We start from the raw sequence: 18105 nt of genomic DNA, 5'->3' as shown, positions 1-18105 counted from the left end.
CCCATGACTGCAGGCGTCTCATGGGAACATTTTTCCTCCCCATGGCTGAACTGGACTGATGTCTGTTTTCTGGCCTTCACAGGTCTGCTCACAGCAGCCAGTTTGGATGTGAACAACCAGTGATTCCCCTGATCACTACAACAACCTGCAATCAACAAAATCTCTCAAACAGCCTCTTATTGAGAACAAAGTAGACCGACATCTTAAAAATCGCTCATAATTTTGTTTTAAATTGGAGACTTTCAATTTGAAAAAATGAGGTTTTGGTGCCAAATGGGATCTGCCTGGAAATGTAGGAACAACCTCAGCAGCAGGCAGAGTGGAGGGCAGATAAGGATGTGTTAGAACCTCGACTCTGACAGCTCAGACGGATAAGAGCCATCACGCTTCATGAGCGACGCCGTTCAAGAGGCGGCATCCGTCTTCCTGACGTCCTGACCACTGCGGCTGCTATCTACTGACATTCCAGTGACTGCTGGCACCTCACTGCCTCTGACAAATGGCTCTCTGAGGGCAAAGCTGAACGGGAAATGATGCTTATAGCGTCTGTAGTTCTCAGCTTCATTCTGGAAGCTTTTGGTGTCACACAGTGGTTGGAATCAGTTTTGTGTTGTGCAAATTCTGCATATTCTTTGCAAAAAGGTAGTTGATGTTTCAGCAGATTAGTGGATTTTAAATAAAGCAGTTTTTCAAATCCAAGCTGGGTCTGTGTCTGGCTTTAGGTATGTTAGGTCATAATTGCAGATATAAAAAATAAATAAAAAAGGAGAAAATTTCAGCAAAAATATATATATTTATTTTGAAATTAATCTCAAAAATTTTTCGAGAAAAAAAAACATCGACATTTCTGAGTTTCTAAAGTCATAAATTTGCTAGAAAAAAAAATTGGAATTAATCTCAGAAGTTTTCTAGAAAAACCCCTCAAATTTCTTAGTTTCTAGTCATTAATCTGCTACTAAAAAACTGAAATTTTGGGATTAATCTAAAATTTTCAAAAAAAAAACAAAAAAAACAACAAAACAAAATATAAAAACAAGAACATTTCAGAAGTCGAAGATTTTCAACTTTTGAAACCCAGAAAATATTTTTCTGTTTTGCTGATCACCAAATCAATCAAACTGTTTCCCTGGAACAGTAAGTCGCCTCTCCTCCAGTAGCGCATACCTGAGCCTCATTGACAGCTCCAAGACTCTCCTCTTGGCTCTGATTGGTTGTTTTCGACCGGGAGCTGTACATTCCTTTAGACGCCAAAATTGCAGCGGGAGGAGGGAGAGCAGATTGATCTTATGTGTCTCATTTCATTTTATATAAAAGTTACATACATTGGATGAAACCAAGAATTGCAAAATATCCACTTTTAAGAATTAAAACAGGGGAAAATAGTCTTTGTGGTGAGAACAAGACACAAGGGAGACGAGTTGGAGCTTCTTTGCAAAGAAAACACCAATGCAAACGAGAATGTCCAAAGGATTTGAGTCTGTGGGTAGCAACAGATTAAAAAGGGGTCCCGTCTCAGGGCTCGGCAGTGTGAGTCACAGATACTAGATGGTCGTTGCTTTTCAGCTGACGCCTGTGAGAAAGCAGACCGAGCCGACCCGGCTGACATCAAAACTCAGGAACAAAAGCAAAAACATCTGCTGGCGGTGCAGGAATTCAAGCTGAAGCAAAGGCACTTTTAAGGTGGTGATTATCGTAACACCGCAGCTTTTTCAAAGAACTTCTTGGTGTTTTTCTGTATCACTTTTCATGTCAAGCAATTTCAATCAGAAACAGACAAGTTGTCTAACTGTCTGGACTCGTTTTACTGGCTTCCTTCACCGTAAAAAACACTTTTTTGGTTTGATTTAAGCTTTTTTTGCGATCCATTTGTTTCGCCCTTCTGGATCTGTTTGAACAGTTGATTACTGAATTTTCAAGCCGCTCAAAGCTCGCAACCATTTTTATCTTAGGTCTCTGTCATTCATTAGGTCTAGCTTATTGAAATCACATGAATTCCCTCCATAAAATCTGTGCTAAAATCAGGATGAGTTATGGTTCAACAAATTAAGCAGCTTTACTCAAACAGCTTAACGATTTTAATACTTAATTTTGGAAACCTCCACCAAAACAAGACGCACATCGAATAAAAACACAAGTTTTCCCCCCAAAATGTCTGATATTAAATCTGGTTTAGTGAGAATAACCACATTTATTTGTATTTCTAAATTAGAGGATTCTTTCCAGATCATTTTTAATAACATTTTTTAATCCATATGTGCAGAGATTACAGTTCAGAAGAGCCAGTATGATGACATCATGGTTTTCTGGGTTCAGGGGTCACACGCTGTCTCAGGGGTCGGGATAATGGCAGAACATCAGAGTGTGTGTCTTAAGAGAGAAACACACCAAAATTTAAAATGTGGAACAAAGAGGAGGTTTTTCTTTCCAGGCTCAAATTGAATACAAAACAATAACAGACTGGGAATTAAGACCAAATATAAAGTTAATTTCGTTCAATAAAAAGCTTTTTTTTCCTCATAATGGGATACATATGGGAAACAAAATTCTCTTGAATAATTAAAAACGTTGTTGGTACAAATTTGCCATAAATTTCCTGACAGTCGAGCTAAGAGATAAACATGTCCGCTTCTGTTCCTGGCAGCCTGACTGCAAACTGTTTGTCCTCTGAAGTGACACCAACGCTTCCTGACAGCGCCATGTTTCCAAGGGACTGAGCTGAACGTAATAATATGGTGTCTGAAAGTGTTAAGATTTTCCCAAGAACTGCAGAGTGAATGAGGGCATGCAGGCTGTAATGGAGCAGACAGTCAGGGCTTCTGCAGCAGCCAGGTATTGTTCATTCATCCAGCGCAATGCAGCAGCTGCAGCCTGCAGAGGAAAGCAAGTCAGTCCAAAACACGACGGCCCATTTAATACGTATCCATCACTTCACCAGTATACACCCAGTTACTTCTCCTTACTTTAAAAAATATGCAAACGAGTTCTCTCAAATGTATTTAGTTTTCTTGTGCAAATTTTACTGAGCTTAACGTAACTTAATAAATCTGAATGTTCCTGACTTCTGCTTCTTATTTGCTTCAAACAGAAACTATAGAAAGCAGTGACATTTTGCTCACTTTTTTCACTGAAACAATCACAATCATATGCAAGGCTTCCCTGTAAGGCAGAGCTCATTTGACTTCCAGCTCATTTTTTAACAGAAATCAAGATCAGACTGCGAGGAGTTTGGATGTTTGAATCTCGACTGAAATTCTGGCCATTTGAAAAAGTACGGACTACACCTTAAGTTTGAAAGCTCACAAATCAGCAGCACTACACATTTTTCCACCAACAAAAAGGGAAAAATACATTATGAGTACGTTTGGATACCAGAGTGTGTGCACAGGTGTCGGCCTTCTCGTACCTGCTGCTCATTCACAAAATAAAACCAGAGCTTCAGTCATAAACATCTGATGTTTTTCACGCTGCAGTCAGGTGAGTCTGTGTGCCAATGACTCCATGCAGCAGAGGGAGTTTGGATGTTTTTATAAATCAGCTCCTTCGCAGGTTTAAATCTCTGCATGTTTTGCTTTATTTTAGCGCCTGGTAACTTCCTCTGTTAATGTTTACCAGCACATGCAAACCGGCTCCTTAGCAGGGCTTCTGCAACTCAACCACAATCCATTCAAAGGTTTTCAGTAAATAACGAAGCCTGTTCTCACACATCCAACATAATCTACATACAAAGACAGTTGCATTTGACAGCTCAAACATCCTGAATCCATCATTTGCCATGAGCTGCAGAAAAAGAAATGTGCATCATAAAGCGATTCTCTGTCTAGGTGAGGAAATGCCATCAGGGAACTTCTATTTCACGAGAGTGGGAGTTCTGGTATCAGTTTTGTTCAACCGTCTGGTATTAACATCCGACTCTGGACAATTGTTTCCTGCCCTGACAAAACCCACTGGATCGTAAAAACTCAACTTCCATCACTCACTCCAGCTCTTCCAGTCGGACCGCCGGCAGCTGACGCCGTGGCTGGTGGTGAATCCGATTCTTTGGACTGAATCGAAAAGCTTTTCCAGATGGACCACTTCGCTTTACGGAGAGCAACGTTAAGATTTCACTCAGTTTTTCAAGCCCTGTTAGTTCAGAGCATGAACCATTGATGTGTTTGGACCAGATTCAAATCTCAACTCTAACAACATAATAATGTTATTTTTCTTTACCATGTTGGGAGTGGCGGTGACTAAATGAGCCGCAAAATGACAGGATGCATGTTCAAAAAGATTCATGGGTTCAACTTTATGGTAAACTGTTAGATTAGATTTTCATCTCAACTGCATGGGAATATAACAACCATCAGGTTCTTTAAAGATGTTCATGTCCAACTGAAGATTACAGTGAGAAATATGACATCAATGTTCTAGAAAATAAAGGTGTAAAGAGGAAGGTTCCCTTACAGTAACTGAATTTTCAGATGTCAGCAACAAAGCAAGTAATCCACACCCACAAAGACATCAAAGCTGGTTACACAGCAAATTAAATTATGGGTAAAAAAAAAAGGAGGGCATTGATTAAGTTAAGGAAATGATGTGCAGAAAGCCAAGAAACCATTCCTGAAGCAGATTTAAAGACACTTTGTACTGCACTTTCCATTAAAACAATCATTTTTAATTCATTTTCTGCAATCAGTTAAAATTTTCTCAAGATAACCCGATTCACATTTGTGATGATACAAAACTCAGCAATGTAATCTAATGTCACGAAGACCACAGAGGCGCAATTAAATGCAGGATAAACCTAAATGAGGAGCGATTCGCCAGGGACCAAGACGCAGCCAAAAGCACAACTAGCATCAGATGCAAATAACCACAGAGAGTTGTACAAATTACGTCTGACAACCAAGAAGAGGTGTATCCTGACCTTAAAAAATGAGAAAAATGAGGACGCCAACCAAAGATTGGCTCTTTAAATGACCACAAGGATGTAATCAGTGCAAAATTACACTAAGTGACCATAAAGTGAGTGAAATGATGCAAAACATCTGCAACATCCGCTGCTCTGCTCGACACACAGCCGTTCTGCAACTGTGGTTGGTCTGAGTCTGCTCAAGACTTTAGTTTGTCCTGACAATTAGTTAATTGAGAACGCACATAACTTAAAAAAGCTCATGTGAAGGAGATTATGTAAGATTAATGTTTGCTTCACATCTTTCCAGAGAGACAGGCAATCATAAGCTAACGTGAGCATCTTTTATTTCGTCAAATTGTACCAAACCAACATCGAGGAAGATGAGAAATAGAAAACTCTTCTCTGACTAAGCAGCCGCAGGTGTTGCCTGGAAAAAAATGTGGAAGTGAAAGAATAAAGGTCAAGGATCTGCAGAAGATGATTACTTCATGTCTTGGCTCGGTCGGCTTTGGCATATTTCTGGGTCGGCGTTAGCTCAGTCCTGCACCAACCAACACCCTTTACCTCACTGTGATCACATTCAGGCCAGATCCAGACATGGCAGTCAGTTCGATCTAACTGCTTTATTCATCCTGTTACGTACTGTTGTAACATGACATGCCAACAACTAAATATCCAGGCAGCGGAGATGATTTCTCACAGCAACGTGTCCTAAATAACATCAGTTGTTGGCAAGCATGGCTAATCCTCCTCATTTGCTTTTGACACTCAAACTTTCTCTCTCATGCGCGCACAGATCTGGAAAAAATGAAGTGAACCCCACTGGAAACCTCCAGTTATTCCACCAAATACCGATTTCTGAACTCTTCCTGAGTTAAAACATTAATATTGTTGTTTCTAAATGAATATTAACTTGTTTTCTTTGCATTGTTTGACGTTTGGAAGCTCTGCATCTTTTTGTTATTTTCTGCAAATAAATATTACATTTATGCTTGGAATTTCAGAGACATGTCGGTAGTTCATAGAATAAAAGAACAATGTTCGTTTTATTCAAACATAAACCTGTAAAGAGTAAAATCAGACAAACTGGTAACTTTGCAGGGTCTCTTAAATTTTTTTCCAAAGCTGTGTATTGTTAGCCTTCTAGTATAATTGATATATTTTCACATTTCTTTTGAAAACAAGAAAAAAGACATACAGACATTTCTCCAAAGAAGTATGTATTTTCTTGGAGAAATTGAGATTCTTTGGTAATTGCCATTTTATTACATTATAACAATTTATAACATCTAAAATCTTTAGAATTAGAGGTATGTCGGTCAATTGGTCAGTTACTGGTTTTGTTTGACTGGCTTGACCGACAACTGGAGAATTAAACGCTTCAAAAACAGATTTTGTCAAATGAACCTAATCATAAATGAGGAAGAATTACAGATTTTAAACGCCGCTGTTAAAAATTGGTCAAAAAGTCAAAGAAATGTGGTAAATAAAGTGGATTATCATCAAGAATCCAATTTGAGATTACGCAAGCGACTGTCTCAAGATGTCCACAACGGCTTTCTTTTCAGCTGGGATGGTGTTTACTTTCCAAGTTTACAGGAAACCAGCAGCCTCACCACATGCTATGCTAACTAAGGGTGGATGTCTTTGTGGCATCGTTCTTTAAATTATTACCAGCCTCTGACAGAACAGGGATTTCGCTTTTGAGGAATGACATTATAAACTTTTAATGGGTGTGCAATTAAAAAGCATCTGCACTTTCAAATATGACTAAGACACCAAATCGTGCATTGCAAATTAGCCAAGGCTGTAAATGTTTTAGTGTTCTGTGTCTGTTTATAGCACTTGTCCAAACAAGAAAGGAAGGAAGAAAGTGGGCAGAAACAATGAACCACAGAACTAGTTTGGGTGCAGAGATCCTTCTTTCAGAAGGAGAATTATAGGCTGGATTTGTCCCCCAAGTGTGTCTGACCATCCAAACTCAGGTCTTAGTCTTCCTGACTGACGCCATCTTTGTTCTTTGTGTTGGGCAAATACCTCAATCAGCTCTCTGCCAACAGAGCATTGCAACCCATTATCCTCGATCCTCTTCAAGGACAGACGGAGGGTGATGTCGCTCCACAAACATCTGTGAAGAGAGAGCATATTGAAAGTCACTCAGCGTTCAGCGAGGGGCCGCCGCCCTGCTGGAGTCCACACAGCCACCGCTCCCCTAAATGGGCAGGTGATGGCTTTTCCAGGTGATGGCGGCCAGGTGAAGTGGGGTGTGGGGCTCTGATGGAGAAAAGACGTGACAGAGACTACACAAACAAAGTCCTGCTTCAAGCTGTTCAGCACTTCAGAAAATCAGATTTGGACTGTCGAAATGACAGTCTCAACCTTTATAAAGACTAAAGGTAATGAAAGGTAATTTTATTTATATAGCACATTTTTCAGCAACAAGGCAGTTCAAAGAGCTTCACATGAATTAGAAGGAAATACAAACAAACCAAAAGAAAGACAAAGAAGTAAAAGGGGAACCAAAAGTACTGGATCCCCATGTTTTATATTAATAAGTAGTCCATAATTTATAAACCAACAGGAGTTTATCTGGATCTTAAGTTTGTTCTGGATTAGAGAAGTATAAAACTAAACGTTGGTTCTCCATTTCTGATTCTTGTTCTGAGTTGCTAAGTAAAGTAACAGGAGTTTCTCTAGGTCTTTCTCCCATATTAAAAGTATAAAGCTAAATATTGGTTGGTTCTCCATGTTTAATTTTAAATCCAAATGTTGGTTCCAGTTGCTCTGGGTTACTAAGTCGGTAATACTTTCTAAGTTTGTTCTGAATTAGAAAGGTATAAAGCTAAATGTTGGTCTAAGTCCTCCACAATTTATAAAACTAATAAACTAAACAGTATAAAGCTAAATATTGGTTGGTTCTCCATGTTTGATTCTTGTTCTGTGTTGTTGCTAATTAATCCACAATTTAAAATAAATAAACAGACATTTATCAGGAAGGATAGGGAATAACTGCAGACACTTGTAGCAACACCAGACATGAGGCCAGCATTTCAGAGTAACCATTTAAACTGTGGGATTTCTTTAACATGCAGCACAGCCCAGAGTTTCAGCTGATGTAGCTCTACAAGATGGAAAACCTAATAAAGTTATTGTTGGTTTGACTTAGCTTTTGTTCTCCGTTTTACTGTTTGGTTTTTCAAATCTTGACATTTTTATTCCCACAGTTTTTGCTTTAGATTGGTTTTACTAGATTAGTATTTATTTCCATTTGTTTTCATTCTCTTGCCTCACCTTCCATCCTCATCACCTCAGCAGTTTCTTTATTAAAACTCTTCATCATCCATTTCCCAGGGGTAAATGATGTGAATGATGATGTATGAAGTGGATCCAGCTTCCATTTTGGATCCGCTTCATACACAATCAAAACCAATAAAGCATTTTATGCAAATTCAAATAGGAGAAATTGACACATTTTATGAGAAAATAATCAATTTTAGTCATGAACAAAACATGCTTATGATTTATGATGCACCTGGGTTTGTACACTGCAAAAACTAAATCTTACCAAGTATTTTTGTCTAGTTTCTAGTGCAAACATCTTAGTACACTTGAAATAAGAAAACTGACTTACAAGTAACTTTTCAGTAAGATAGAAGTTGTTTTAAGTCGATATGAAAAGTACTAGTTCCACTGGCATTTTATTTCACTGTTCTGTTTCTGAAAAGTTACTTTTAAGTTAGTTTTGTTTTATTTCAAGTGTACCAACATGTTCACTAGAAACTAGACCAAAACTACTTGTTGATACTTTGCGTTTTTGTCTGTATTGGGATGAAGAGCGTAAAATTTAAACTGCTTTTCAAACTGAGTGTTTTCCAGACCATCTTGGCTGATTCTTCATTTCTACTCAGAGTCAAAGCCTTAAAATTACTTTTGTGACCCTTTCCAGTCAAATCAGACCCAAGTGTGGCTGATGAATTGAACCCATCTTTCCAGAAAAAGTAGTTCATTATTAACATCCAGGGGGGAGGAGGTTAGTTTTCCATTTGGTTTGGATGTTTTTTCTCCATCAATGGGTTCAGTATTTTTTTTCCTCTTGTGAAAGTGAATTTTCTACATCTATTCTGTCCCAAAAGAAGATTGTTACAGAAATCAAAAGCCTAATGTTCTCGTGGCATTTGAGATGAAATGTGAACCGTTTTACAGGTTGGATTAATTTTTTGTTAGTTTGAAGGAATGCAGTCTGGACCCAAGTGAAAGTGAGGAAATAAAAAGCATGCCATGAAAACAAAGAACAAAGTCATCCAACAGCAAAAAAGAGAACGATATTGGAAAGTTTTACAGTATTTTGCCTGAAATGCATGAAATATAAATTAGAAGCAGAGTGTTCCCCAAAAGAACCTTCTCCTGATTTTAAACAGAAGGAAACTCATGTTAAATTGGCAGCAGCTTATTAATAAATAAATAAAAATATTACTCCGAGATAACTGAACGATTCAACATGCAGAGACGGCAACACGAACACCGAAGGCCCAAGATTAAGTCTGAATTTTGCTCTGTGACTTTAGCCGCTCTTCAATGTGGGGAAAATAAAAGCTCTTCATGTACAGATGGACTTTGATGGCCATTATAAAACACAAATCTCATTGTGGAAATCCACTTGAACAACCGCAGCTAATACTAAATATTTGAGTGCAAAATAACAATTCCGTGCAAAGAAAAGTAAAACTTACACTGAAAAAACTATTGAGAAAATAAGTGCAAATTTAAATTGGTCATCTTGATTTTATTTCTGCAAGCTCTGGGAGTCGGCCATATTTTGTCTTTAAGCAGCAGTCATGAAAAATAAAGGCCGTTTCCATTTTAATATGGTGGAAAAAATAACATAACAGTTTAGATTCATGACGGGATAAGTAAGGAGAAAAAAGATGTCCAGAAGAAAGCCCCCTCTCTCTAAAGTGCGTTTGACAGTCCGTCTGTGCAAAGTTAAATCAATGTCAAACTTTCTAGAACAATATCCTTGCAGAAATAACATTTTCAGCAAAATTACAGCAATATGCCTGAAGAAAACCAACAGCATATCAGCACAAACACTTAACAGAAACTGTCAGGAGAAGTGTTGGAAGGATCATGGTTTAGGTTTAATATTCACAAGGCCTGGGTGTTTCGCAGTTATTGAATTGAGTATGAACGCCACGACAAACCAAAGTTTTCAGGAGTCTAACAAGAGGCCAAATGTCTTTCCAAATGCAGCAGAAAATCTAACAGAAAGAATGAAAGACAGAACTGCTGACAAAAAGAATCAAAAAGGCTAAAAACCTAAAGAATCCAGGTGTTACAATGACCAAAACCCAACCTACAACCTCGTTAAAATGCCATAGTGTGACTTTAAGAAATGTCTCCAAATCTCAATGACCTGAAGCAACATCTTAAAATTTGTACACCTGATGTTAGGTTATAATATAATTAGTGACTAATTTTACACCAGTCTGTTTCCCATGACTTCATAATCCTGATTTCCTCGTGCATCTAATGTCAGGACTGCTGAACGTTTTACCTCAGTGGAAAACAAACATCACTCTTTCAGTACCTTTTTTGTTTGAGCCATTGCTCTGAGGCTAATTTGTCTTCAACTGGGCTCTTTTTTGTCAAAGTTTATGTTTTCAACTGGGTAGACTTTTTCCAGTAAACCAGAATCAATCCGCGCTATGTTTTTGCCAGACATTACAGTTCTGCCAGGCATTATGTAAATCTGTTTCCAGTACAGCTCAGAGTTTAAGGATTGGGGTTCAGTGGGCGTTTCGTCAGAAGATGAGAGGATGTACGCCTTCATGCTGGCAGAGTGCTCAGACACTTCACTTCCATCACACCTTTCAGTCTTTGTTTGGGGAGATTATCTGTGAGGTTGTGACAAGAGGAGACTCCTGGAATAAATCTGGACCTAGACACCACGCGCCTCCCACTCCCCACAGGAAGCCACACTGCTTTTTGTCTCCTGTAATCAAACGGCATGCCTGTGGTTGCTGGTGTTTTACCATCAAACACACATGGGCCCACTTACTGAACAGCATTTCCACACAGACTCATAAAAAAGAACAATCAATGAGTTCTGCGTCTCGTTTTATCATTTCTTCCTGTCCTGCTCCCAGTAAGGGCCGAGCAGATGTTAACTGCTCTGCTTGAATTTATTCGTTTCCACCTGCAGACCTGAAAGTCTGTGGCCTTTAACTGGAGCAAGTGCTCTGTAAATTTATGATTATACTCCTGAACGGCTGCCGACGGGATTCCTACACATCCTTCAGAGAAATAGGAGATCATGGAATTTGCTCTCAGCATAAATTTGGATATTTAAACAAAAATATCTATTTTCAAACTTTTCATATGAAAAAAAAATCAACTTCCTAAAAATATATCTGGTTTTAAAAAAGCAAAAAGGAATAAATTTCAGCTTGGTTATAGACAGATGTAAATACTAGGGAGATTCAGACCAGATTTACAACAGAGTCGCCTTTGGTATCTTTGGGGTGAATAGCCAATTGTTAAGCTAGCGGTTAGCCTGTGTGTAAACTGCAAGGCTGTCTGAAACTATGGGGGAATTTTCCTGCCATAATTCTACCGCGCACAATTTCAGTCTGAAAGCAGGATTTCGTGTCTTTTGTTTTCAAAGCCACACAGAAACACCCACTAGAAGGAGACAAGCGCACAGAGTATAATACTTTCATTCTATTGGCTGAGAGGTTGCTAGGCGACGCTACCATTTTGTCCCAAACGTGAGCAGAAAATGATTGGGGCGAACAGAGAAGTTTGCAAGTGGAGATTTGATCTGAGCAGAGAAATTTGAGCGCAAGGAGAAAGGTTTGAGAGAGCACAATGAATATTTGAAAAAGAGCAAAAGTTTTGAGCACAAACATTACACGTTTTGAGAAGAAAGACACAAAATTCTGCTTTCAAACTAAAAATGTAAACATGTATTAAAAGTTATGACACCTAAAAAGTAAAATCCAAAGATATGATGGATTCTTAAAGGACTTTTCCAAAATATCTGACAAATTGCATGACAGTTTATTTTCCGACATCATGAAGAGTCTCATCATGCTCCTAATTAATCTCTGAATCAAAGACAAACCTGTCATGCTACCCACAAAAGATAAACTTCTAACCATTTTCCTTTTTCCATATTCTTTATGTTGTAAGCATTTATCACTGTAACTTTGATACATCTGTTCATTGAAAAATGTGGCCAATCTGTAATTGATACTTGTGTCTCCTGCCTCAAATTGGAAACTTATTGCAGCAGCTTAAGTGTGTAATCGACATGTTGCTTCAAAGGTAAATTTCTGGTCGTTTTCCAATCCCAGGAGATATTTGGTTAAACAGTTTAAGCTGTGGCAACAAATCATCCGATGACTTTTGGATGAAATAGATGTGGGTTTTTACCCATCTAAGGAGCAGTATAATATTCACCATCAGCATAAACACACAGTAGTTATGAGAAAAAGATGGATTAAATCTCTGTCTCAATTTAAAGATAACACAGACTGATGATATAATTCCAGCCTAATAAAGATGAATAGTGCGAAGAAGGACAGAATGCCGCCATTTTTCCCCTCTTCTCACACACACACACACACACACATACAGCAGGATGTGGTCACTGTGCCATGAGCATCCAGCCTCTGTTGGGAGAGATAAGATGGGATATAGGAGATTAATGACTGTTATTGTTAGAGTGGTGGAAAGTCTGGGTCACAGCAGAAGCCATAACTTTGCTGTACTCTATGGCCATCTGCATCTGCGACCCCACTAATTCTCTCCATCAGCTGCATCAATTTCCAATGGCTCCACTTTAAAAAATGTTTTATCCAATGAAAACAAGACTTTTGAAATTGTTTATTATATTTTTACTTGGTGTGGCGTTTACACATAAAGGTCCTGTTTAGAGTTGCCTTTGACTGGTAGAAGGTGGAGCGTTGGTTGATGTGTATTTGCTTGGTAATTTTGATGATGGCATTTGTCAAAATGCATTGTTTGATTGGTTACGGTTTTATGTTTTTATAGTGTAAAGCACTTTAAACTGCCTTGTTGCTGAAATGGGTTATACAAATAAACTTGACTCCACCAAAGGCCACACTGTTGGAATCCAGGGTTCAACAGCTGAACCTGGTTACCAAACTGTTGTTGTTGTTGCTCTGCTGAAGGGTATATTAAGAATCATGTCACTTACTGTTTCCTCACTTCCTCTGTCAGACTTCGAGGCCTGTTTGGAAGGGTTTTGAACTTTTTGTTGAGAACTGTGGATCTGATGCAGCATTATGGACTCTGATTTTTTAACTTTTTGAAAGGCCTTCCATTTAATTTGTTTTTCTTTTGCAGATTTGTTAGCAGAACTGTTTTGTGCTTATTGGTTTTGCTCCTGATTTGAATTTCATTATTTTCTCCCTTAAACCTCGTTTCTGTGGTCAGTGGTATCCTTATTTTGTGTTGCGCTCTTCCTGAACCTAGACTGTGAAAGTAAACTATCCAGTTTGATTAAGAAACCCAGTAGATTGGTTTACACTGTTCTATGAGTAACTATCTTCTAAAGTCATAGAACATAGCTAGCAACGTTGAAGCTAGCAACTATTCAACGAAAGGCTACAGGCTAGCAAAGCCACAGGTTATTTTGTTCTGAGGGTTATTCAATTTCTTCTAATAGCTACTCTGAAGGCTAGAGGAGGCATCAGCTACTTAAGCTAACAACTACTCAACCCAAATGATACTCACTCTAAAGGGTACTCAAGTTACCTGCTAATTTGATTAACAGCTGCTCATGTCAAAGGTTAGTTAAATTGCTATTTAGGTCAACAGCCATTGAGATGAACAGCTCAAGTCCACAGCTTGGCAAACTGAAGGCTTCTTCATTCATGGTTAGGTGGTGTAAGATCTGGACTAGAAATTAGTAAAGAAGAAGCACAGGTCCAAATAAAAACTTCCAAGACCTTTAGACTGGAAAAGTATTGATCAAGACCACTGCCAAAGATTGGCTCTTTGTAAGTTAAATCTAAATCAAAAGTTGCTTTTGCAGAGCAGAAGCAATGCCAAACTGTGTTACAACGTTAGGGGGGAAAAAGAGAGAATCATTAAAGGCCAAGCAGAAAACAAGAAACTTTGAAGGAGAAACTGATGTTTTTTTCAAAGCACAGAAGATGATCTTCAAAACTGTACAAGAGAATGACTAAAGCTGGCAGCAAGCAGATTTACATCACAGCCTCCTTACTTTGAGTTTGTCTCCACTTTGGCTGCATTTTGCTCATTTGTTGGTAAGATTACTCAGGATGATGCGCTGCCTCCCCAGTGAATGATCTACATGCCCTCCAGGACTACTCAGCAGCTACTACTGTTATTAATATTTCAAGAAAAAACTAAATCCACTCCTTTGAGACTTTTATCCAATCTGTTGAGCTTAAAATTTCATTGCCTGGTTCATAAAGTATGCAACGTTTACGAAGAGTTCATTTGTAGATGCCAGTTCATTCACATCTCTCTCAAGATTTTAAAGTTGAAATCCTAATATCTTAGCAGAAACTGAGAATTTCATTTATGGTTTTTTAAACCACTAGTTGACACATTGACCCAATAAGTCTCCAGTGAATGTTTAAAAACTGCAAAGTTTAAAACTCTACAATCAGAGCAATGGAGCCAGAAGTTATGAATCACACAGGAGGGAAATAAAGATCAACTACAGAAAGTATTGGGTTAAACATAAAAATAAAGGAAAATTTAACTAAATTAGGTCAAAAAGTGACCATAAATTTCAGAAAAACAATGTCACTCTTTCCAAAAGCAAAGATAATAGAGGTTTTTAATTTATCAAAGCAGCCATGATTAATTTTACATCCTCCATTCCTCCATTTTGCCGTTAGACAAAAAAAAAAAATCTGCGTATAGGACCTACTTTTAGTGACAGAAGAATCTAAGCCTCGCAGACCTAATAAATCTGTGCAGATAAGAGATGAGCGGGGTGCTGCTGGTGCCAACTGTCTCACAAAAGCCTTGAGCTTCTCCAGATGCAAAGCATTCCTTTGAACTGTACAAAAGTCTCCATCCTTGTAATCTTAGAGGCATGAATATAATTTATTTTGGAGAACAGAGATTACAGTTGTAGACATACAAAATTAAAAACGATTAACTGTTTCCAGACTTTATCCCAGTCCCAATGGTTTTATGATAAGCTTGAAAAACTGTAATAACGTTGATCTACAAAAAAAAAATCAATTTGTTTGTTTCAGATGGTTATCCATCCATACAGAGATGCACAGGACAGCATTTTCATTCATCTTAAAATTGTGCAATTTGACATTTAAATTGACATTTATGTAAAATTTCACGAGTAGAAAAAGGCTATTTTGTGGCCATATTGAAACTTTATCAAAAATTGCATCACACGAGTCATGAGCTCAACAAACGGACGTTACTACTGGTAGAAATGACAAAGAAGACGACAGAAAGAGGTGAGGATGATGGCACAGCCCGTTTTTAAATGACTTTTCACCTGAACAAACTTATTCACGTACGATTTTAATTACTTTTTTTCAATCAAAACACCGCAGTCAAGGAATTGGGGGTATTAAAGGAAACGAGGAATGCCAAGATAAGAACCGAACATCTTAGAATCAACTTTGAATCTTCCAACTGTCCATTTGAAAGGAGTCTTGGGATTATAAAGAGCTAAAAAAGGGTGATAAAGTTTAAAATTCAGGAAAAATAGCCCAACTCGGACATAATAAACAGGTGACAGAGGAAATCTTTGGCTTCACCTCCAACCCATCCATTGTTTTCTCACCATCTGGTTGTGGCAGATGGCTTCGTCATAGTGGAGTTGGAGTGAGAAAAATAATCCCCATCCTGTAAATGTGTGTGACTCAGCAGGATGTGAAGGGAATCCCCAGGTCAAAGCTGTACGGATCTATTTTAAACTTTTCACTTTATCGTTAAAAACGTAGAAATTTTATTAAAAAAAGGGAAATAACAACCCCAGAAATTCCTTTTCTAACTATATTTAAGGACAATATTGTGTATATATATATGAAGACATTGGTCACCAAACACTCCATGACCACTCACATTTTTCAATACGTTTCCATTTTAGCTGCAGGTTTTACTAACAGTAAATTATTTGGACATTGTTCTACAGGCAATCCACTGATTTTTGATCCTACTTTTAAAGCAAATTTCAGTATTTTGATAGAAATGCTTTGTGAGCTGCTAACATTGTGAGAATCCCTAAAACCATAAGAGCACAGCGTTTCTAAGAAGATTATCAAACGCCTCAATGTTTTGTTGCAGATAAGCAGACGTTTATCCATAAAAAAAAAAGCCTCATCACTTGTTTTACATTCTGATGGGAGCTTCAAAGAAATCCGTGGCAGCTGGTTTCACTTGACATTAAGACTTGCTTTAATAAATAAAAGATGATTAACGAGCTCTGTCGTTATCAGCCTGTACACTGTGGTTCCCTGTTTTTCCTGCAGAATCTTTCCAGCCCACCTCTGAGGGGAAGTGAGCAGCAGTCGATAAGGACGGAGTGGGAAGGGACAGCTGTCCCTCCATTTAAGTGTGGGTGGAAAGTCAACACATCTAAACTAATGGAAAACAGGCGACACTTTGATCAAATTCACCTTAAACTCCTAAAACAGTTACCTTCTCGTCCTTTTAAAGGAATAATAAATACTGTCTACTGATACAGCCTCCTCTGTTACACAGAGGGGGTGATCTCAGTGTTGACATTCGCTTCCATTAGAGGGGTCAACCTGAGAGCTAACAGTCCGTTAAAACAAAGCTAAACTTAGCTGCAAAAAACTGCACGGAAAATTGGGAAGAGATCCAAGTTCAGTGAGCGAGAAACGCTAAATTTTATCCAGAGAGATCAGAGTTGAGGTAACAGACGCAACTGGGAAAAGTCCGACCTGACCACAAGTGAACAGAATATCAAGACTATTAAACTTTTATTTAAAAAATATATATATATATTTGTCACCATGTCGTACCAATTTGTTATGAGACATAATCTGTGAAAAGGTCAATCTCCTTCCTGAGCTGCTATTGCTGTCTAAAGAAATGCTCCCGACCAAAAACAACCAATCAGAGCCAAGAGGGAGCGTCTTAGTGCTGTCAATCATCACCATGTACACACTGCTAAATGTGCTAATGGAAGAGAAACAACTTACTGTTACAGGAAAACTGTTTGGCTATGCTAACTAGCATGAGCATTCACAACAGGCTATGCTAGCTGCAGCATAGCAGAGCAAGGGAGGACGAAGGAGGTGGGATGAGCAGCACCATATGAGATTGTGATTGACATCACTAGGACCCGCCTCCTGGCTCTGATTGGTTGTTTCTAGTTAGCACTGGGAGAAGGCAGAGGAGCTTGATTTTTTCACAAATTATCCGTCTCACGACAGTGACCATTTTTATAAAAGTTACATACTGCAGATTTACATACCAGAGGGGCCAACCGAAAACAGGTGAGTCCAGTCAACAGAAACACAAAGAGGTGAGGATCATGACACCCATTAATCTGATCTGGACTAACAGATTTAGGGCATGCTGGGAAGTCGGGATGGAAATGTTTGTCAAATACTGGGTGGGACAATAGGACATTTTTTAATGATATTTTGACCCCTTTTTGAAACAGTTTCCTTTGACTTTTGTTGACATCAAAGTTGTGAGGAATTATCAGTTGATGCTGGTCTATATTTTTGCAAGAAAAGCATTTTTCAAAGAATCAAGTTGTAAATCTATTCAGTTTCCTGTCTGCAACTTAAAATAAAACTTAGGATTCTGGTTTTATTTATTAAGTTTTATTAGGAGCACCTTTCATATAAAGCAATGCTCCACACATATTGCTTTTCTATAGGAACCCCAGGCAGAATGAACTAATGAACAAACAAATACAGTAATAACAGCAGATCATGCAATCATAACAGGAAATGTTTGTTTTGGACAGAAGGAGGACCCTCTCCAAGATGATATTCAGATTTTCAAGAAGTTAATAAGAAGGAACAGTATTTCTTTGTTTAATCTGCCATAGTAGCTTTCAAACTGTTTTCTCTGCCTTGGGTCAAAGAACCAACACCAAGGAACCGTTTTATCTGACATATGCATCTTTACACAGAGGATATATATGGTTCGTCATTAAGCAACAGTTGGTGCTATTGTGGCAATTCAACCTTTAA

This window comes from Poecilia formosa, unplaced genomic scaffold, assembly GCF_000485575.1.
Source record: "Poecilia formosa unplaced genomic scaffold, Poecilia_formosa-5.1.2 Scaffold72, whole genome shotgun sequence".
NCBI classification, from domain to species: Eukaryota; Metazoa; Chordata; class Actinopteri; order Cyprinodontiformes; family Poeciliidae; genus Poecilia; species Poecilia formosa.
The sequence above is the reverse complement of the archived record's forward strand: the minus strand, read 5'-3'. Positions refer to the sequence as shown.